Raw genomic sequence first — 24541 nt, 5'->3', positions numbered from 1 at the left:
GGGGGGGGGGGAGATGGGAGGAGGGGAAATGCAAACAGCAGCAGGCTCTGACACAGCTCAAAAGCAGGAGTTCTGGTCAGACCCCATATCAGCGAACTCCCAGCAGAAGGTTCACTGACATACCGATGCCCTCTGAGATGTCACTACACATGCAGGGGCAACACAGTGAAAGGGTGGATGCAACTACACAGAGGCACCCCCTCTAAATCCACCCCTGCTATGAGGTATGTGGACCTTCCCCCTATAAGGGAATATTGCAATTTATACAAATTTGCCATTTGAGCTTCTAGACGCTTAGAATTTTTTTAATTACTATCAGAATCAAGTAATTACTTTAGCATCTGACTTTTTGTTGTTTTTATAAAGGTTCCAGTCATCATCTTTATGGCGAAAACCTTAAAAGCATGAGCCACAGAAGGTACAAAAATTCAAAAGCAAAACAGGTTCTGATCCGCCCCCCTCCTCTACTCCCCTCCAACCTCTGGATAAACAAAGATATTTTTTGGAAGGGGATTGCAGGACCAGACTAAGTCATGATTTTTTAAGACTTTGGCTTGGCAACACTGAAAACCTGATTCTGAGCTTTTTAAACAACAAATACAGCCAGAATTCACAGAAGCCTAAGACCAATTTGTGCCATGTGTTATCTGCATTCCTGAAATGCTGTCATCATTCTTAGAATAGCTGGCCATCTGTGTTTCCTTGGTTTCCATCATATATGCATGTACAAGAAAGATCATCTCATGGACCATTTTCCTTCACACCTTACCAGTCCTACTATTTCCAAAATATCTCAGCAAAAGATGGGGTACAGGCCACACAAATGTCACATAAAATTATTGCCACTCCTCACCCATATTGTTTCTCCTTAAATCTTTACAGCCTATTTTGTATTGATCCTTACTTCATTTCTCTCCCCATTTGGCATCTGTCCCCAACTCCTCTGCAATTCCTTCTACTCTCTTCCTTGAACTTGCTCTTTAGGGTTTCCCTTACATTCCTTCAGTTTCCCTCCTAGTTTGTGTTTATTGTACCTAAGTCTATTTCTGCAAGGCTGTTTCATTCTCTCCCATTTCCTGGGGCTTTTGTCTCTTTCTCTCTTACTGTTATCTGTCTCCTACTCCTTACCAATAAACCAGAATTAGGAGACCAGCTTAAAGACTGTTACTGTCTACCCACAGCTGCACTTCATTAGCCTTGGTCACTGCAGGGCAAGAAAGAAGAACTTTACAAAAGCTGATCAATTGGAAGTTTCACACAGTGATTAAGGGCCTTGTTACACATTATACTTAAGGTTTCTCAAACTGGTAATTAGAGCTAGTGTTAGCACAAGTTTAAAGCAGTCACATTTTCGGGCAAGCAGGAACCTGGAGGACTGAAAGGTAAGAGCGCCCCTTCTCCCATTCCAGTGTCCTCCTTGCCCCTCAGGACTCCCCCCTTGTCCCCCCCAAGCCCTTACAGCTCACCTGTGCTCCCCATATCTCCCGGCTCACTTGTGGTTAGCAGCAATGTCCCAAAGGAGCAGGGAAGGGGAACCTGACTGCCTGGGCACCGCAGCCACCAAGCTGCAGCTGCTCTCCAGGCTGAGCCTGGCCCTGACAGCAGGAGCAGTGGTGGCTGAACAGGTGGGTTCCCCTTCCCTACCTGTTCCCCTAGGACAGTGTGCCAGCAGCTACAAGTGAGGCAGGATCTGCAGGTGGGGAGGATACGAGGCCCAATCCAGGGAGGTGAACAGGTAGCAGGGCATGATCCTGGCTGATGGGGGATGGTGACAGGGGATGGCGAGCCAATCTATTCAGTGGCCAGTGGGGGAAGGGTGGGTCCTGATCCAGTAGGGGTGTTGGGAGCAGAGCTAGTCTTAAGGGAAATGGTGCCCTGGGCAAACTTGTATTTTGGCACCCCCCCAGAGCCTCCCACACTCCCCTGGTGATCCCACTCCCAAGTCAGCAGTGCTGCTGCAGGAAAAGGCAGGGGTGCAGGGCACAGGTTGGGAAGGAGATGAAGTAGCATGGTGAGCCATGCAGGCACTACTGCTTCTGCCCACACTGCCTGGCCCAGCTCCTCCTAAGCAATGGAAGTGGGAGGCAGGCTGCGGGCTGGGCTGCGCACTGCTCTCCCTGCCTGGGGTGGGAATTGGCCACAGCAGGGTGTCTGCGTGTGGTGCCTCCCTGACCACTGCATCCTAGGCAGTCACCCACCCCTAAGGCCAGCTCTGGCGGGGGTGGCAACAGGCCTGATCCAGGCCACTGAGAGACAGCAGATCAATTTGAGCCAGCAGGGGACAGGAGAGGGGCACAGGTTGGGTATTACTCTCAAGTATAGCCCAGAGTGGCCACATGTTACTGGAACATGAGCCGGATAACACAGATCACAGATAAGCCTAGCCTGGAGTGGCATAACTTTAAGACACCTAAAGGCTGTTTAAAACTTATTTTTCGTATTAATGTGTGGACAATACCAGCATTAAGAGCTCCTTGAGCTGACTAAAATTAACAAAGCCCTAAGGTTGAGAAGTCCTAAAAAAAGACTAAATTAAGCATATAGGTGTAGATAAAACAATGCACACTCACAGTAAACAGTTTGAGGGGCAAGACTGAACAACTGAAACGTCGGTGACAAAATTATCCCTTGTTTCATACTTTAGACTTCCCCATTTAATCAGAAGCTCAAGCATTCTACAGTCCAGTACCACAAGTGCCACTTCAGTAGCTTCAGGCATTCAGTCTTGTTTGTAGCAATTACAATTGTCAAGTCATTTTTTAAAGATCTCCAGGATTGGTGATTGTACCACCTCTGGCAGAGTCTGTTCCAGACTCTAGGCACTTGAATCATAAAGAAGTTTCTCTTTAAGTCCAATCTGAAGCGATCTTCAAGCAGTTTGTGTCCATTGTTTTTTGTCTTCCCTTGGGGTGCCTTGGTGAACAGATGCTCCCCCAGACTCCAAAGCCCCATAACTAGTTCGTTGCTTTAGAGGCTGGATTAAGTAAAATTATTCTCGGGACATCCCCCAAAACATAGGTTTAAAATCTGGTGTGTAACATCTCTATGTTAATGACATCACTGGCTCTTCTGGGAGTCTGTTAAACATTGATTAAGTGTACTCACAGTAGCTAAATTCTCTCCAATATTCTGCTTAATTATGTTTTGCTGCTGCTTAAAGCCCATTACTTCTTAAAATGCTTGTCATGGCTTGCGATCTAAATGTGTTTATTTTTTAGAATCTGCATAAATGATGCAACTAATCATAATGCAAGTGTTGTGCTGCTTCACAACATTTTTGATATTTGGCATGACAAGCAAACAGAGAGAAGGCATTTTGATTACTGCCTACTTCTCTTTTTTCAGAGAATTTCGATTCTATTTAATGTCTGGGTTGGCAGCTAAATTAATTTAAGATGGCCAATTCATCCATCCACCAAAGCCATGGAGCTCCATTTCAGCAAAGTACACATTGTGCTTGTTTAAAAAACTTCAGCTCTCAACATTAAGAACCTTGGAAATGGGCCAAATAGACTCAGAATTTTAAAAATAAACTCCATAAACATACTCCTACATTTGTCTATGTACATTACACAAAAATTGAGTAAATAACAAAGGAACCACTCCATATACCCAGTTTTGTGTCTTGCCTAGAAGGCGTTCATGTTACAAAGGAAAATAGGCATTTTGGTAATTCTTGTGTGTTTCAAGACCCACTTCCATTCATTTTCTCTTCTGTGGCTAAGGTTACAGGGGTAGGCAAATGAAAATAGAATGGGATTCAATACTGACAAGTGCAGGGTGCTGCAGTTAGGCAGTAGGAACCAGCGGCATACCTATAGGCTGGGGAACTCCCTTCTCAAAAGCACGGTGGCAGAAAGAGATCTTGGAGTCATTATTGACTCCAAGATGAACATGGGCTGACAATGTGAGGACTCGGTCAGTAGGACTAACCGTACCTTGTCATGCATCCACAGATGCATCACAAGCAGGGCCAAGGAGGTGATACTCCCCCTCTATGCGACACTGGTAAGGCTGCAGTTGGAGTACTGCATCCAGTTCTGGGCACCGCACTTCAGGAGGGATGTAGACAGCATTGAGAGGGTCCAAAGGAGGGCTACTCACATGATCCGGGGACAGCAGGGCAGACCCTAAGAGGAGAGGCTACGGGACCTTAACCTGTTCAGCCTTCGCAAGAGAAGGCTGAGGAGGGACCTCGTGGCCATCTATAAGCTTACTAGCGGGGACTAGCTGGGATTGGGAGAGACCTTGTTCCCCCGAGCACCTCCCGGAGTAACCAGGAATAACGGCCGTAAGTTGTTAGAGGGTAGATTTAGGCTAGATATCAGGAGGCGCTACTTCACAGTCAGGGCAGCTAGGATCTGGAACCAACTTCCAAGGGAGGTGGTGCTGGTTCCTACCCTGGGGGTCTTTAAGAGGAGACTTGATGTTTACCTAGCTGGGGTCATTTGAACCCAGTTTTCTCTCCTGCCCAGGCCAGGGGGTTGGAATAGATCTACAAGGTCCCTTCTGACCCTACATCTATGAATCTTTGACTTTGAAGCAGACTAAGGCATGGTTACTGTCACAATCAGCACTGTGATAAGACCTTGTATGCAAGATTTATTTCAAGTGGTTACACCTGGCCAGTGCTAGATCTAATTGGTGCCAGTGCCCTAATCTCAGATGTCCACAATCTCAGTCTTGTGATTTTCTCAGAGAGGCAGGTTTTGATAACACATACATATTGACTTGCATAAAGTTCTAACACTCATTACCCATTTTCATTCACCTTACCAATTCCATGTTTTCCCCAAATACCAAGACAATTCTTAAACCTACAACCAATTCTTACATTGAAGTTGCCCAGTATTATAATGGTCTCAGTTCTGTTAGTTTTCTCAATCTCTTTTTCCAGTTGGTAGAAATTGTTCTTGTCTTCATTGCTAGCTTGAAGGGTAGGCACACAGACACTAAACAACATAATAAAGACATTCTGTGTATGCACTTGGAGCATTATGAATCAAACGGATACAGAAATGGGGCTTTCAGAGAAATATAGCAAGCTGTTTCTAATAGCAAAGGCTACTCCCTGCTCTCCCTTTTCTCCTGCTTGCTCCCCATGCCAGAACGTGGTGTAATCATCCTCTTGGACAGAACCCGTATCCAAGAGCTGAGCTTCTAGTGATGCAGCAACGTCAGTTCCAAGTCTAACCAATTCATAATTTAGTAGTTCCATTGTCTGTATATCATAGTCCAAACATTCCAGCATGTGAGTTGCTTTATCATTTTGGCCAGCATAGATCACACCAAAACCTTCAGAGCATATACCTAGGCGAGAGTATGCAGAAGTGGATGCTACCCTAGATCCACTATCCCTGCTTTAGACCATTGAGACAGAGTCTGAAGGCCAGATTGAGTCCAGACATTCAGAGTCTTGATGGTATGGTAACTGACTAATGCTTAAAGTGTATTTGTTGTAAAGTTTGTGGAATTTTTTGTTGCTTGTTTTTGTTTGATTTTTAATGCAACTAGGTCTTGGCTGCCTGCAGGACAGTAATTTGCTGTGTGGTCAGACGTACCATAAACATTACCTCACTGACTGGTTTTGACATCTAGTTAAAAGCTATTAGTAGTGACAAACCAGGTGAGCTATACAACTCACTTCCAGGGTCATACCAAATGGCAGTTACACTGAAGAATGACTAAACATAAGTCCCACAACTCCTTAAACAGCTGTCTTATGATGAATTATTGAAGTTCTCTCTCATCTGTTTCTGCCAAGAATAATAAACAAATTCCCCTCTTCTAAGTGTCACCATTTCTTTCACACTGAAATAAGAAATAGATAGAAGTTTCTCATGAGGCCATCAGTGGTAACAACCAAACTAAAACCCTCTTCATGTAGATCTATGCATTAGTAGCCCTGAAAGTTGTAAGAAAGGTTATAACCACAAATGACACTAATAAATGAGCCACTTAAAGAGGTAAATAGACAAAGGAAGTAGCAGAGGGGAAAAAAACCCCATAAAATATCAAGTAATCTTCTTTCTAATGCAGCCATTGTGAGAAAGATGTCTTCTTTCCTAAAGGTAAATTGTTTTCTTCTCTACAATTGATGTTTTGAATCAAATGAGAGATTAGTTACAAACCTTATTATATTTAATACTTAACTTCAGTCTATTTGCATCCATCTTGCAATCACTCTTTTACAAACATATGTACAATTGGTGTACTGTGGAAAGCAAATGTTAGACTTCCACAGAAACTGAGTTCAAAATTTGCTTATCCGTAAGTATTCACATCAGAATCCATGTTGCACATGATTGATGTATTCATCTGATCTGCAACCCAGCAAAGGCTGAATCCTGAGTAGCAAATCAAAGAGTTAAACAAAAACATTCTTTGAATAATTTTGAGCAATGAATACAGCTGAAAAAAAAAAAGAAGAAATGATGGTATGTCACTGGTACAAAGGAAAAAAATATTGGATAAATTATTCATCAGGAATTATTAACTTGGCTCTAGAACTGAGTTTTCTTGTTTTTTCTTTTTTTTTGGCTATATAAAAATACTAATAATATATCCATGTATTGTTAGAAAAATTAATGCAATTTACTGATCTGTGAACTTACAAGTATTATATCACAACAAAAATGGTAAAATTGTTATATTAGCAACAAAAATTATCTTACTACTCACTGAATGCTATGAAAGCATGTAGAATTTGAGAAAAAGGATTGTACCTACAGGCTACATATTTTAAAATAAGGTTGTGCCCTAGTTCATATCAGTGTCTCCTTGCTTGCAAAATATTAATGAACTTTACATTTATCTTGATTACATTTTTAATAAAGGATAAAAAGAATTGTCTATACATGATTGTATGCTTTCAGCAAAAACATTAAAAAACAAAACTCAATTTCAATGCTTGAAGTTCAAAAGACAGCAAGCAAATTATCCTTCCTACTTAATTCTATGAAGATAGTAACAAGTGTGCTATTTTTTTTTGTGAATCACTATGCTGACATAGCAATAACTGAAGAAGACCCCTATGTCATTACCAACACAGCAATGCTTCTACATTTTGGTCAGGATAGAGCAATGTACTCCTCAAGTGTTCTAGCTAGGGGCACAGTCTATCCCCTAAAGCAGAGCTGCCAACTCAGGGTTTTGAGGGGGGAGTTACTGACAATCTGCCAAAAGTTTTACTGACAACCCAACTGTTTTACCGAAATGTTTTTACTGATATGTTTTACACAATGTAATAGTCACCCTTCTGCTGGGCCCTGGAAAGCAATAAAAGGGGTTACTTCAAATTTAGGGGTTTAACACCAACTTTTAACACAATCTTGCTTAACTGTAGCAATGGTTTTACACCACACTGCCCCAGAGGTTCCCTGCTCACCCCACACCCTGATACCGCTGACCACACCCCACACCACCCTGTCCCTGTCTAGTCTGTCACTAACCTACCTCCACTGGCCCTGCTCCCCCTGTTGCAGCATGGACCCTACCACCCTGCAGCTCCACCTTGACTGCACCCTGTCCTACTCAGTGCCTCAGACTACCAAGCCCTGGCTACCTTTGGTATGCAGTCATTATAGGAAGCACAGGCAGAGAGAGTGGCAGTACATGGCTGGGGGAGGGAGGATACGGAGCCTCCTGCGGGCTACAAATCAGAGAGAAGTGTAGCTCCCTACTCTAACTGAGAACACTTTGCAGGAAACTTTCAGAGTTACAACGATCCCCTGCATCAAACAGAAGTTCACTGTTGGTTCCAGAAGAGGAGAGGAATCTAGCTGCTGCTTGCGAGTCTGCAGCCAGTTTCCCCTAGCAATGGCCTCTCCTCCCTTCCAGGATACAAAGTTTTCAGAATGGGAGGGGGGAAAGGGTGCAAAGGGACTTCATTCTTGGAGTTCCTCAGCCAGCACTGGAGGGTGGAGTGGGTGGATTGGAGCCTCCCCACCTCAGGCTCCAATCCATCCACCCCATGCTGCAGTGGGGGCTGAAAAACCTCCAGACTGAACTCTCTCTGCTCCCTTTCCCCGTTCCCATTCTGAAAACAGCCACAGGCTGGGAGGTAGGAGACAAAAGTTACAGAAGACACTCTGTTCTGAAACATCTTCATCTGACCTCTCATGCAATGAGGGTTCATATTTTTACCTGACTGATCGTTTTTGAAGATGTCTGCAGCCATGCATTTCTGCTCTGTCATGACTATAGACTGGTTTCTGTGGCCAGATTGGGTGAAAATTGTCACTTCTGTCTGCAGCCAAAGACAACTGTGGCCGAAAGGTTCTGCAATCCCTCTCAGACACTAGGTGGTGTTGCTCTGCTCTGTCTATCCATCGATGCTTGCATCCAGCTTTATTCTGATAATGGATATTCAATCAAGCTCATGGCTTATTTTATTTATTTATTTATTTGCAGAGATGAATTTTTCCCCTCAGACTTTATAGACAAAAGCTTTCAGCAGCCTTCCTCCCCTCTTTTTTATGAACTGTCCATAAATTTATGGACAGTGGTCAACCCTGTCCTAAAGCTAGTCAAACTTGTCCTTTGGCTTACATTCAGATAGGGAGTGATGCTCTGTTTTCAACAAAGGGAGTCACTTCAGAAGGCTTTGAAAACTAAACTCTGAACAGCCAACCAAGAAAAATCATCTGCTTGTCTAAAAGATTAATTATCCCATTGTATGTAATAATATATATTTAACTGGGGATCCAGCTAAGAGAATTTCTTCTAAAAAGTATGACCTCTGACTTTTAATAATCTTAAAGCTCAACAAGTCAGAAAACCAAAAGCTACCTAGCAGATTTAAAAACGCTGGCACAGATTTTGTCAGGCATAAATTGTGACGTAAAATCTTCTTTTCCTAAGAATAGTCTATAAACTCCTCCTCTAACTTTTTACAGTTGTAACTTATACCATAAATTACTGACATATCCTTACTTTCTAAAATCAAAACCTTGCCTCATAGTTTTGAAGTACAGTAAAAATAGGCACATTTACAATGTTTCATATATAGTGTATACTATACCAGCTGCATTATGGCTCAAGAAAAAATTAATGTTAATTCTTTCCTTGGGGTTTTCTGATTATGACAAGCAAGAAAGCATGAACTTGGCAGACAAAATGGCTGCTTCAGAGCAAAACAAGTTCTCACTCCTGAAAGTAATTCAAAATGTGTGACATACCACCAAGATTTATCCTTGATCTGTAAAATGTTCACTGAATAAATTATTAAAGTAATTAAAAACAGACCAAAATCATCACAGGTACATGGTTGCTGAATAACTGTGTGATGTTATTTTGACCCTGTCCTACCTCTTTCTTTTCCCACTTTATTGTTTATGAACTTCCTTGTTTAACTTTCTCATGATACAGGGAGACTAAAAGAATGTACATATAACAATATATATCACATGTTCTTCTCACTCTGAATTATGATCCTGGAATACTTTGCAAGACCAGTGACCTCTATTTATGAAGGCAGGCTGTCTAGAGTAAAACAGAAACTCTGGGAATCAGACAGAGCAGTCAAGATGCACACTTAAAATCTGATTTGCTTTTCAACAAAAATATTGTATTTAGATATGTGACAATTCTGAAGGTCCCTTTAACTGAATTAGGAGTAGGTATTATTCTGCCCTGCTATGATGTCCTTTTCGGATTTTTGCTGGAAACTCCACATTCAAACAGGATCTACGTGTAATCACCTCATTCCCACAGATTGACATTTATATTTCTGTACACTAAAAGCCTTTTAATACTGATCACAAAAATAGGTGGGTATTACCCACTCTATTTTGCAAATAAACAAACAGGTTGCAAAAGTTCACTTTGAGCAAAGGAAAAATTAGAACCAAGGTCTCTAAAATATTAGACCCAAGCTTAAAACTTTTTGTTTTAGGCTTGTACTAGATCTTTTTTTTTTTTGCCTAGCTTGTCTCTAACCACGAGACTACCCTGCTGCCCTCACAGAGCTGGGGTCAGAGTCATCTTACCATCTAAAAGATGGTTTTTAAGCCACTGGTGGAGCAGATCAAGTTCTCTTCTAATGACTGATTCATGTTTACCATGAAAACAATAGCATCCGTTGCTCAAGTGGTAGAGATTTGTCCTGGCAATCCAGGATCATTCTGCTGACATTCTTTGTGGCCTCAAATCTTGACTCTCTTCCTAACAGTCTCAGTCCTTTATCCAGTCCAATTTTTGTCCACAGTCCCTAAGCAGAACTCTGCAGAGGAAACTGCCCAGCTGGTCAAAACAGAAATGGTTGAACTGCTAGAAAGTCTCCTTCTCCCACGCAATTATAGATCTCCTCCCTGCACTGTAAAATAAGTAAAGACCATTGCTACCAAATCCACAGCTAAGCACAGACAGTCAAAAAGCCCAAGGCTGAATCAATTCAATCTTCTCAGGTTAGTCTAATTTGAGTATGTTGAACTGATAAGTAAATGAACACACATTCACTTTTGATTCCAAAAATGTAGCTGCATGCCTGCAGTGGCTCCAGCCAGAAGCCAGGGACCACTAGAGCATGCCTCCCTGCTTGGCTGCATTCACCAGGTATAGATATTACACTTTTACCAATATAAGTGATCGGAAACCAGACTATACCCATAACAGAACAGAAATTTGGCATGCACAAACTCGTTTAAAAATGGTATGGAACCTGGTCTAAGATTTGCCCCCCTTACCAAAGCGTGAATGTGTGTTCTGTTCAGTCCCAATCAAACTATGGCACTTACAGAAAACCACGCAACTTAGATCAGTTCCACCTTGGTCTTTTTGAATGTCTATACCTAGCCATTAAGAACAGCTGCAAATGTAAAATGTTATCAGGAAGCTTGTGGCAAGCAAAATAAACTGTCAATATGATTCTTTCCTTAACCCAAACCTTCTTTTGCAATGATGGAGATGATTTACTCAATACCACAACACCCATTACATGAACTGCCTGAAGGCCAAAGAAAATAAAGAACCTTTTTCTGTTAGAGATATTTTTGTTTTCTTTCAGATACCAGAAAAAGCTCCTAGCAAATACTATCAATCTTTAAAAAAATCATGATCACCCAACAGGAATGAAGATGTTCTGTGTTAAGTCTTATTTATGATTCAGTGTGCAACACAGTACGCTCAAAAATTAAAAACTTAAAGTGACTGAATTAAATGAAATCAGTGACTTATTCCAAAACCCCCATGGTAGCAAATCCTTTTGGCTTTACAGACATGTCTGATCTTGGTATTTGTTATGTTTTCACTTTAACGCACAACAGGACCACTTATGATTCTGAGAAACCTGTGTACTTTTCTTTAAAAAGGTATCTTATCTGAACATGCTTTACTGCTGTTATGGGAAAAAAGAGATCCTGCCTGAGCATGTAATTTGTGACCAAAGCTGCAAAGAACACACTATCAACACTGCACACTTTCTCTTTTCCCAGTATGCTTGAATGTGCAGGGAAACCTAAACATGGGGTCATCTGACCCCAGTAGTCTTCCCTGCCTTAGAGCAGGGGGGCTGGACCTGATGATCCTGTGAGGTCCCTTCCAGTCCCTGAATTATGACTCTATGAATGGTGCTTATAGGAACAGCTAACATCAGACTTGGAGAGAAGAGGCCAAGATCATAGGTGCCTGCCTTCTCCCACCTGCATATTTGATAACTTGCCTATTCCACCCACCATGGCTAGGAGTTCTGAACAACTACTCTGACTGCCTACCCTAAAACTGCCTTTGTTTTCAGCAGAGCCTTGGAAAATATCTTTGACACCTGAATTGGAGGAAATTAGAATAAATATGGTTCCATGAGAAAATGTTAGGTTTTTTTAAGTGCTGAAAATATTAATGTTTTTGGCCAAAAACAACCTCAAAACCAAACTACTTCAGCTGAAAACAAATATATATATATTTTTATTCCATATGGTGCCTTTTCATCTTGTATTCGTACAATCTGTTTTCCTTTAGGAGGCAGCCTCCTATGGCCAGACATCTTTACTTTCTTCCTTCTCCGTGAGGGGAGAGGGAGCATCCGGGAGTAAATCATGTGTAGACTGCAGTACATCATAGGACAGTCTCCTTTAGACATACAAAAAAGCACATACTAGACATAGCATCTGGACGCCGATCAGACCCAGCTGGCTAGGAGCATGCAGGACCCAAAGTTGGGCCCAAAATAGAAGATTGGTAACCACATACAAGGGGAGATAACCAAGGTTATAACAGCATATTTGTACAGTTTTGTGATATTTAATTTGATCTTGTGATTTTGGGATGGTGGAAGAGAAGTTTTAAAGATTATGCTTAGATAATACAACATATGAATGCCTACCCATGCAAGGATGTGTGAACCAAATACAACGTTCTTTAAATTGTAAGTAGACACTTTCTACTCACTATTCATGGAACTCATCAGCAAAGTCTAGTACCACTTGACATTTCATTCAGAACCTTCAACCCACCCTCAGCTCCTACCTTAACCTTGCTTACCTCTCTTTCCATATTAACAATGCCATTATTTTCTATAAAAGAGATTGATTTGTGCAATTTTTTTAAAAAAACTTAGTCCTTTCTGTTCCAATTCACACCAATCCTCCACTTAGCCAAAAAACTCACTCTAATTTGCATACAATCTTCTCAAGTTTCTGTAGTCCTTCTCTTGGAACCAGATCAGACATAGTGATTATTGAACTCTGGTCACGGATTAAATTCCCAAACCTAGATAAAACAGGCTGTTTATAGTAAAACAGAATCTCTTATTTGGGGATCAGACATAGAGAAGTCAAAAAGGACACTTAAAATTCTGCTTGCTGTTCCCCAATAATATTGAATCTATTGTGACAATTCTGAATATCCCTTTATTATTGTGCCGTACTACATTCAATCCTAGTATGATCCCTCTGGCTTTAGCAGCATGTCTGTCCCTCACCTGAGAAAGCCTGACTTCAATGGAAGGATTGTTTCATCGTTGAGAAGGATTGCTCTGTAGTTTTTTAAATATTCACAGTTCAGACAGATTTTTATTTCACAATAATCATTTATATTACTAAAGTGAAAAAAATATTAAACACAGCAGGTATATATGCATACACTGGAGAGAAATCTGGGAATACCATTCCATAATCAGCAAGAGAAGACAATCCAGGACCAAGTAAGAGCCAAAGAGAATTTTAAATTGAACAAAAAGCCCCTTAAAAATTAGGAGCAATTCAGCTCATATTAGGCCTGATACCAGTCATTGTTAAGATTACTAATTTGGCCCCTAAAGCTTAATGGTTTCATAATGACTACATTCTATATTCAGTATTTCCATTATCAGGCTTTCTTCAGGACAGAAGCATACATGCCCATTTTTCTTCTAGTTTTGTTGAAAATAGGCTTTTTTGGCACAGCAATAAAACCTGAAATATTCCAGCTGAAAAAATATTTTTATGTAATATGGTGCCATGTTGTCTTTGGTTTTGATATGTTAAAGGAAAGAGTCATCACACAAAGAGAAATTCTCTACTGAAGAAGGCCAACTCAAAGCCAGGACTAAAGAGCTGCACAGATTTGCAGCAGGTAGATTTTGTGAAAGAATAAAATTGAAAATATTATGCATATGAAGACCATTGTAGAGAAATCAGTTACATTCCTTCCATCAATCTATACAGTATTCCATGAAAGGCAAAATAGATGAGCACATTGCAAATGCATTATATTCAGCCAAATTTTGTAAATTTTAGGCTTTTATTACTTTCGTGTTACGAATATGCACATTAAAGAAACTAAAACAAACAGCTTTAGACTGAACTGTTCCAGCTAGCAAAACAGATTTCTCATCTTTTGCTAGTTAGTGGAATCTTGGACTTAATGCACTATAAGAGCTCACTGGCACACCTATTCTCCCATCTTATACCAGGCAGGGCAACCACAGGGGCACTTACATCACAATACATTACATCTTCCACAGTACACACATGTGAGAAAGCATATGACATGGGTCTGAGAGAAGCAGAGCTGGCTTTAACGGTGGGCAGTCTGGGCAACCACGCAAGGCACTGTGGTCAGGAGGTGCCACACACACACACACACACACACACACTCTCTCTCTCTCTCTCTCTCTGGGAAGCCTGGCTGAGCAGTGTGGGCAGCAGTGGTGGTGTCTGTCTGCCTGGTACCATGTAACTCTTCCTCCATGCCAGACTGCACCCCATCCCCCCGCCTGCTTGCCTCTGCCTGCAGCAGTGCTGCTGCCCTGGGCAGGGATTGCTGGGGAGGGAGGAGCAGGGTGGGGGCAGGCACCAGGAGTGGGGCACCAAAATACAGGTTTGCCCAGAGTGCCATTTCCCTAAGGACAACTCTGGTTGGAAGTCATCTAATGACTACTAATTTAGGCACACTGAAGAGAATTAACATTCTCATAATTTTCACTCTAGCTGATCACTTATATTGGTAAAAGCGTAATATCTGTACCTGGTGAATGCAGCCAAGCAGGGAGGAATGGTGTAGCCAATGGAAGTGCAGATATTCTTTTACATACAAACATTTAATCCCTTTTTTTAGATTTCACTAATCTTCTTACCACTAACACCCAGTGACAATTACTTCCAAGAGTGATTTGTATGTTAAAAAGAAATGCATTGCTGAGATTTGATGCCTTTTGACCAACTATATTTGAATTCTCAGTATATTTGGTTTTTATTTAATTGCAGTTTTGCACCACGCATACGAACATAAAATGAGTCATTTTTAGAAAGTGTTATTAAAAACAGAAGACAAAGCACAACAGAAAAAAACTCTTTACAGAAGCAAACTGAAAATGAATTTCTCAGAGCAAATCCTCAACTGTGCATATGTGAATGGCAAAACAGAATGGGAAACCTGTAAACAAATACACGGTGTCAGTTAATATTAGAGAAAAGGCTGTGATAAAACAAATACAATTAAATTACTGTCATTCATATACTAGTCATCATCCATACTGTCACTATAGTTATCAAATGATGGATTTAGTTCCACCTAAGGAGAACTACACTATTCCTCTAATTTAATTTGATTTCCTTTAAGTCTAATATGCATTGCCAATTGAGCAGAATCAGGAAACACTGTCAACACTTTGGCAGCTTATGTGACTTACAAGGATACAAAAAAGAAGAATTCTGCACCAATCTGTATCGAAAGCTAAGCTCTCCTTCTTATAAAACAGATACCATACAAGAAATGGTTTAGGTTCCAGAGCATTAAACTTGTCCTGTGCTTCTGATCAGCTCCTGCGTGCAAGGCCCCCTGAGCTGGGATGGACCCAGCCCTGGGCAGAGGCTGGTGGCAGTGGGAACAACAAGGATGGTGGCAGGAAGGGAGGTGGCTGCAGTAGGGATGATTGTGGGGATGGCAGCAGCTGCAGTGGGACAAGCAGCAGTACAGCAAAGGGCAGTGAGGACCAGCAAAGTTGTTGGTACAGCTCTAACTCACTCTCCTGTTGCTGATGGCCATGTCCCCTAATGGCTGAAGGCCCTGGATTTTTCAGTAGACCAGGCCCCCTCTAGCCATGCCTTACTCCCCATTACCAGTAGCTCAGTGGGCTGGATGTAGCATCTCCACAGGCTGGATCTGGCCCACAGGCTGTAATATATCCCCTCTTGTAGATCATAAGAATTTTTCACCATAAATTAATTTATTTTAAGTTGCTATAAATTGCACATTTATCTGAGGATGAATTCCAGAATCATTCAAAATGATATTTTTATAGTCCTCATATTTCCTACTGTTCTTTCCTTTCCAAACAGTTCAGGTCAGCATAGTACCAGAATAGTAAAGTCACATGAAACTCTACAGTTTCACTTAGCAAAGAGACAAGAAAATATTTTTTTTCATCTGGGTGGGGTCATCTCACCCCTTCCTCCACAAAGCTTAGATTTTTTTTTCTTCCAAATCCAGTTTCATAGATTTCACTCAAAACCACTGAATTTTCCTTGGTTTTAATATAAAACCTTGCAAAATACAAGGTTTTGACTCAAGTAAGTTGGACATTGTTGAACAGAAATACTTGCAGTTTTCTCATCAAACTAGAATTAAGACTCAAGTTTGTGAGGAAATTGTGAAAACAGATAAGTATTGCATAACTTTGGTTTTGCTGCAAATATCTGAAATGGCTTCAATATTCAGTATCCCCTCTTATGGAATCCCATCTACATCTACATCAACATCTAGAGATAGAGATAATGTCTTGAAACTGTTTTTGTGTCTGTTCTATACATATTTTAGATGAGCTGACAAAAGCGTAGCATAGTATTCTAAAAAGAATGTACTGTACCTTTACATCACATTTTCACTCCTCTAGTTCCTTCTTGACTCAAATATAAGGACTTACTTTCTTCACCATATCCATCTGTCTGTCCATATCCATTTTTCCCCATCTTCATTGAACTGCCTAAACATTATTTAGATCATTTTCCTAGTTGTTACAAATAATTCAGCATTTATGGATGAGTCTGCTGCCTATCCTTTACTGTCCCAAGAAACTGAAAATCTAAATATTATATGTCATGTGTCTTTCTGATCATCCCTTTGCTCTTTCTGAATTTGGACAATATAGAGAAGTGTTACTACCTCTCTGCTGATCTGCTACAATCAATTTATAATTATGTAGACTTTATAACATTTTTCTTACTATTTTATCAATTATTTTTCATGGTACTGAAGCAGGATCTGGATCACCATGAGCTGGATCACTAAATCTAGTCCTCTAGTATCTTAGCCACACTTTAGTGATAAATTATACCATATTTGCTTGTACACCACTCTGTTTCAGAAAGACTTGCTCCATTGGCCAAGACTCCGAAAAAATGTTTCCCTACATTCTGCCTTCCAAAAACACTGTGCATGTCTTATTTGGGTGGGAGGGGGAGGAGGGTATATAAGAAAATGCTGTATATTTAGTTAGAAGCTCATTTATTTTGGTCTTCAGGATCTGCAATAAGTCACCAGGTCCACATGGTATTCATCCAAATATAATAGTTTAACTCATTCCATTTCCTTTTTTTGGTGTAAAAACTTCTCTTTCCATGGCTGCTTTCACTTCACAACCTGCAAAATATAGCTCCAGGGTCTATATTTCTCCATTTTCCCCATCATGCTTTGTGGCATTTAATGATGCAAAAAAACCCCATTTCGCTTCTTTGCAATTTCCTTCTTGTCTCTGTTGATGCTTATTACACCCCTGATGCAGAACTGTAATTTCATTTTTGTCAAGGAGCAAAAATGTTCCAGTATACTCATGTGTGTGAGGAAGAGAAAATTTTAAAATGTTGCAAGATAAAATGCTGTTTTGTTCACTATGTAACCAGTTAACACAGAGATTCTCTCATCCAACAGGGGGATGGAGATAAATACTCTGTAGGAACTGACCAGCAAGGATGAGAATGTTCATTGACAATGCAAGGACAGTACTCATTCTCTGTCCCACCGAGTCATGAAGAGGATAGGAGGAAAATCTACTAAGGCTTCCTATGCTACCCTGCCTTCCAGTGAAACCGTAAGGCCTTGAAATATAAATCAAGGGGAAGATAGTTCTCAACATCCTTTACCCCCTAAACGCAAACTGGCCAATAAACTGCCTGAGGAGTATAACAGAACAAGATCAAAAATCACTCACTGTACAAGGGGTCTAGTGGCCTCCACGGAATGCAAATTTCTAATTTGGGATGAAACCCTGTCTGAACACCTTGAAAACTTCAATTTTTGCAAGCATGCAATTAATTTGAAACATATCTACAGGAAAGATGGAGATTCCATTAAAGTCCTGAGGTACATATAAAAATAAAATCACACAAACAAACAAAAATACCTGTGTATTTTGCTTTTCAGTTACCTTTTAGATTCTTTAAATTGCTGCTAAGTACTAAAAACAGCAAATGATATTATATGTAGTATGTACCAGTAGAATTAGCATCTTGTGGCTCAGATTCCCATTTTAAAAAGAATTTTTCTTTGGGCTTGAGCATGTGCGTTTTACTATGTAACAGCACAACATACCATGTGTACAAGGGGTGTACTTCGTACACGCATCTTCTGTGAGTGTAGTGAGCTAGTTATAACAGATTTCAATCAAAATTTCATTCAAATACCAAAATTACAAAACAATTTTCTGGTTCAGTATATCTTGAAGAAAGAAAATCATTATCAGGAGTGTTCAGCTCCTATCCATTAAAGATTATGAATCAGATTCTCATAAAATTGAATAATAGGGTCAAATCTACATTTTTTTCCTTTTGAAAATCCCTTTAAGAGAACTATGAGATTTTTACAGAAATGCTTTAAAAATTCTGATGTGCTTAAGTAGTTCATCAGCTAATTGTTACCAAGTCCCTGATTACATATTGTGATTATATTAATCAAGTGAAGCTCATTTGATAATCATGCTGAGGTCATATTCTAGGCATTTCAAATTCCACAGAACTAATACTTCTTTCTTTCACTACCCAAAATGATTCAGAAAATTCAACCTGTAATTATGAGTTTAAAATGTTACAGAAAATTAAAAAGCAAAATATAAAAAGAAATCCCAGACACTAGTTTTGATAGTCCAACTTTGCAAAGAGAAAATAGAGTGTTCATAAGACAAGAAGGTATTTTTTTGATGATATATTTTAAAGTAAAGTATTCTATTCATGCTGCAAAGACAAAACAATAACTTCCCAGAAATCCTTTTTGCATCAACATGAAGTTGATTGTATGGCGCTAAATCAACACCATGGACAGATCACGTATGCTCACTCTGCACTTAGCAATATCAGATTCTTTGCTTCACTGACCACATGTCACCTCTGAAACCAATCAGAAAGAAATTTCAGGCAGAATTTCACTGCTAAGTTCTATTGTGGTTTTGTCACAATTTTATGCATCCCTTTACATCCCTGACTACTGTACAGGTGACTTCAGATCACTATTTCATAAATCATGGTGCAACAACCCTTAAAAAAAATTAAGGATTTATGTTAATAAACATAACTCATGTGTAGTATGCACATATGTTAATAAACATAACTCACGTGTAGTATAAGACTATTCCTTCACTGTTATGGACTATATCACAAATGAATTAATGAAAAAGATAAGAAACTTAAAACAATGTACAAAAAAAATTCAATTTTCAAACATTTCCTAAATATCTCAGACTATATTTTCAATCAAGCAACAATGATAGATATTCCAAATGTTATAATGTTTATTAAAAAATTAAAGAAGTCAAGTTTAACCTAATATTTGATAAGTAAAATTTCATAAGAAGATGAATGCTTTTGCATGTTAAACATGTGTTGATAAGTTTCCTTTGCTCAGTATATCCAAATAAGCATTATCTTGCTTTTCTAATGCTATTCCCAATTATTTTTAAATGACGGTCTAATATAACTTGTCCTAGATTATTTAATACAAATTATAAAAACAAGACATATAAGATATATATCTTGAAATAACTTCTGTCCATAACATAGTCATTTTCTACATTTCAATAACATTTGTCTATTTTTGTATTTTCAATAGCAAAATGTCTCTTGCATCCAAAAGAAAAAAAAAATAGAAATTTTGGTGCATATTATAATTTTTGTTCTCTTATCAGATCTCTTCCTATGTGCATTGAGTTATATCTGCCAATTTTAGTAACCAATGATTTTGTTACTTATTATTCATACAATATGACAAATCCAATAGTCATGAAGAATTTGGCTACATTATTTTCTGACTCATGGATAGAAATTGGATAACAATGTTCCAATTATAGAAACAAATTTCATCCTTAGTTAGTACACTTTATTAGACAGCTGGGTCACACAGGTAAAATTTGAGGTTAGATTCTGGCCTGCTAAATGGTGTAAATCAGATGTCAGCAACCTGCAGCTCATTGGGCAGATACAGAGTCATCAAATCATAAAAAATGAGGGATGGAAGGAACCTCAGGAGGTCATCTAGTCCAACCCCCTGTTCAAAGCAGGACCATCCTGAATTAAATCATTTCAGCCACGGCCTTGTCTATGCAGGTCTTAAAAACTTTGAAGGGTGGAGGTAACCTGTTCCAGTGATTCACTACCCTCCTAGGTTAGGTACAGAAATTACACATAAACTGGTTTAAGTGATCAGAAACTGGTTAAAACCTGTAACAGAACAGAAGCTCAGTGCACATAAACCAGTTTCTAAATTGCTGAAACCAGTTTAGGATAAACCTAGTTGAATGTAGTATCAAACTTAACTGATTTGGGTCAAACCAGCAGGGCAGAGGGGTGGCAGCCAGGCCCCTGCACCTTCCAGTGGGGCACGGAGGATGGGACGGAGAGAGCCGCATAACTGGGCTGGCAGCACCAGTGCCCATAGTCACCGGGGTGAGGCAACCAGGAGACACTGCTCAGGGGGCGGGAGGGGCCATGATCGGGCTGCCTGGCGTGGTGTGACACAGTATGGTAGCCCCAGCCCAGGGAAGGGAGGGAGCCACAGACCTTGCCTCCTCATTCCAGCCTGTCCTGGGACCAGACTTGCTCCACTGCCGCCCGCGTGAACCAGAGCTGCTGCAGCCACTGCACTCTGACCCAAGCAGGACAGGGGCAGCTGGGGACCCTTCCAGCAGGGCTGGGGGGCAGGGGGACAAGGGGCTGCAGGTTGGGAGTGAGGGACACCAGCATGGCCCAGGAAGGCAGGGGGCTGCGGGTCAGGCACCAGCAAGGCCAGGGGGTGTGGGTCGGGACATACCACTGATCTATGCAAATGGGTCCTGGTAGGAAAAAGGTTGAGAACCACTGTTCTAGACTGCCTTGTGAGTCATTTACAGGATAACAAATGCTACTCCACTTGTTCAACTCCCGTCTCCCCGATAAGCCCATACCATAAACACTGGCTTGTTAGTGAGGAGTCCCAATAGCCAGCACAAGCTGTCACCCATCAGAATGCATGTCATGGGCCTGAAAACCATGTGCAATTCAACCTCTGAAACACTAATCTGTTTTTCAACAACAGGAAAACAGACAGTATCCGAAACCTCTTCTTAAGCACCATCATGAAGTAAGGAACCAATTCTTTAACCACTGCTTTAAAAATTAGTTTGGACTTCAGCAACTCAAGTTTCAGGCCAAAACAAACTGCAGCCCATAACAAAAGACAGTGACTTGTTTTATTTCATGTTTTGAAAATACTATGACTTAAGTTTACAATTCAGTGCACCACTGATGACAGGAGTGTAGGCCAGGAAGACTACATGTACACACTAAGAAAACTGCCCCGTGATTTTGTCAACATCTTTCAGCCTTGGCCAGAAATATTTCTGTCAATTTCAGATACTGTACCTTTTTAAAATAAAGATAGCAAGGCCTCTGAAAGTTTAGAGTGGATTTATACAATGACAGTCTTTTAAGCAGGAACTATGTTTTAGTTCTGTGGTGTACAGAACTTATCACAGTTTGGGTTTTGGTCTGTGTCTGGGGCTTTTACATGCTAGGAAAACTTAAAAATCAGCCTTATAGCAACAATTAAAATCAAGATAAAATACTAATTTAAGAATGTTTTAAGCCTCAGGTGTATATGTACTATGAATTCTAATATATATCTGAAGGTTTGTCACTTTGAAATGTAACAATATTCCAAGTTTCACAATTTATAAATGGTCATTTAATGGCAATTTTAGTTTTAAAGCCTTCTAAATCTGAAAACAGATGTTGAAGTATTTTTCTCAAAGAAGTCTAAGTAAACATTCAGTTTAAAGGTTAAAATGGAGCAGAGAGATACCTTTAAGTCCTTAAAAACATAAGAGATTATGCATGAGATTGTGTGATTTGTAATGTAGCACCCTTTTCAGACTGCTGGTTTTATTTTAATTGGGGGTAGCAAGGAACATAGAAATCAAAACCACATAGCTAAAAAAAAATGAACTAGCTGTTGTGGATTCTGTGCTTCTAGGCATCACTTCTTATGTCTCATTTCTATGAGAAGTCATAATTCTCAAAAGACACAAAAATACCCAAGAATTAGAATAAAAAAAGAAAAGGGAACTCCCTTTCTATATAAGTAGTATACCCTTGGGTGGCTTACATTTTTCTCTTTAAGTGAACAAAGCTAATTATTTTTGTAACTAGAGTCAGCAACCTTGTTAGTCAGTACTCAACCACTAACCCAGCACAATGTTATGCAGAATGCAGCTTTTCCCCTAGACACAAGGCTCAAGTCTAATGAATTGTGATCATTAAGGAGGCCATGAAACTTATTTTCCCAGTAGCAAGGACGTAAGTTACTTTTTTAATCTGGGAAGTTACATTCTCTGCACCTGACACATCCTTTCAGTTGAATTAGTTATTCAAATCATTGCAATTCAATGCACCATTGATACTATTATCTTTCCCTGAAGGTGATTCAGTTTAATTTGAGCATAGTTTTATAACATATGACTATACTCCTTCCTGACCTCCACTGCACCTTTAATCTGCTTTTAATATAGCATGAAGATGGCCACAAATCCATGCTTCTATCCTAGTGCTGTCTTGAGTGGGAGTGCACATGGTATACCTCCATGATTGGAAGCTCCATCTATAAAGCACCAATAGGGTGCCATATGCATGGTTACCAAATATCTCCTCCTGACATTTTTTTAAATTAAAACCAGTCCATTAATTCTTGGAGTTGCTAGGGAAAGTGGGGAAGAGTCATTTCCTTGATTTCTACCCTTCCCAAGCTAAGACTATCTCTAGCCATGTAAGTCCCCTGACCTTATCCACCAGCATAGGAGCTTTGATTTCTTCCATACTTAAATTGTATCAGTGAAGTCCTCAAATAATACAGCACACTGAAGCAGAAGACTGCTGATACCCTGGTTCATTGCCATGAAGTAATTGCAGTTTAATTATTTTTTCAGTGATTAACCTCCACACTGGCTCTTGACCATAAATATGAGGAACACAGATTTTAATAGTCCTTGGAGCATAAACAAACAAAAAAAGAACTAAGAAGCTATATACACAGTCAGTACTATGCTAAAAACTGTTTTCATTTTTAAGCAACATTTTCCTCCACTGCACTCTATGCATATGCTATTATTCTCTGAATGCAAAAAAAAAAAGGATGAAATATAGGTGCTAGAACATTTTTATGTTACAAGAAAATTGCACTCATTTTGCTCAGCTAAGCAGTACTATATGACAGTCCAGAGCATAAGACTCACTTGTCACCAAGAAGAGTGAGGTCGTTCATGAAACTGACATTGTAAAAGCATAATAAAAAAGATGACAAACTATTTTCCAAACTGTTTTGTTAGTATTTAATTTTTTAATTTTTTTTAAACTCAGCTTCACATACCAAAGTTTTGATCCTGACCTTTCAACCATCACTGAAGTAGTTTGGAAATTGGTATCTGAGCCTGATATAGAAATTTTCCATATTACATCCATCCTGAAAAGCAACTTCTTTGATCATATCCAAACTGTAGGAAAAGACTTGGTAGACAACAATGCATATGAGAAGTGTCTGGATATTGCTCTGGCTGGGTCTGGAGGGGGTGAGTCCACACAGCAGGGGCCTCTGCACCCCCCTTTTTTTCACAGATCCCCCCCTCTCAGTGCGGTGGGGCTGTGGAGAGATTTGTTGTTGACAGGAGAGGATTGGGGCATGTACTCAGCAATATTTGGCACACTGGAAGGTGTGCAGGAGTGCCCCCAGTCTTCTGGCCTCAGCCAGCACAAGTATCTGTCTGCCTCCCCACACCAAGGGGTGAATGTATGTTCTTTTCAGTCCTAGTCCAAACTACGCAGCTTAGAGAAGCCCATGTAGATTGGACTGATCCTGCCTTGCGTTTTTTTAAATCTGTACTTAGCCTTATTCTCTAGCTGCCAGTCCTCTCACCCTGCTTCTCATCTTCACCTAACCACCCTCCAAGCTATTTAACCTATTTAATGCTGCAATGCTAACTTTGCATGTGTGAGTATGTATGTGTGAAATCTATTTTTTTAACTCTAAGTATAACGCTATATTTAAACATACCAGATTTAAAACAGATGTTACTACTGCATGTTGTACTTCCAGGATATCATAGTACAGTATAAAGTAGGTCTCCCTGTTTGTTTTTTTACCTTTTAATGTGAAATATTTGCAGTGAAACCTCATCAGTTTATTGTGACAAACCCACTGCAAGTTACTGAACTTTACGTAAAAAGTCACTGAAAAAAGTAAGGCTGTCTACAAAGTATACTTTGCTCGTTTGCCTGGACAATTGTGATTTAGCTGTAATTATATACAGTACTTAATAAATTACAGCAATGTTTATTTAAAGAAATACAGGACTTCATTATAGAAGTTACTGGTGAGGAAAAATAATACTTTGTTTCTTTAATATCAGTTCCTAATGTGGAGAGGTAGTAAAGCATGAATGACTAAGTAATGACAAATAGAGAGGCTGATGTTCCCATAGTGAGCAAAGGAATGATTCTGTTCTGGGTTGTTGGTTAGAAAATAGATCAATTTTACTGCATTAAAATATGAGGCTTTGTTGAATGTTCCATACACTCATTTTTGTCACATTCTTAAAAAAAAAAAAAAAAAAGGA

The 24541-nt window shown here is 39.8% G+C and overlaps 1 protein-coding gene across 1 annotated transcript in view; it reads right to left on the bottom strand.

Moving 5' to 3' along the window:
* Positions 1 to 24541, bottom strand: part of FRMPD4 (FERM and PDZ domain containing 4) — a 590635-nt gene that overhangs the window by 421924 nt on the left and 144170 nt on the right. The gene's annotated exons all lie outside the window — the stretch shown is intronic.

The sequence above is a fragment of the Gavialis gangeticus genome, unplaced genomic scaffold, assembly GCF_001723915.1.
Source record: "Gavialis gangeticus isolate Ggan-Ray unplaced genomic scaffold, GavGan_comp1, whole genome shotgun sequence".
In the NCBI taxonomy this organism is placed as follows: Eukaryota; Metazoa; Chordata; order Crocodylia; family Gavialidae; genus Gavialis; species Gavialis gangeticus.
Note: the sequence above shows the minus strand (reverse complement) of the source record. Positions and strands in the feature narration are given on the sequence as shown.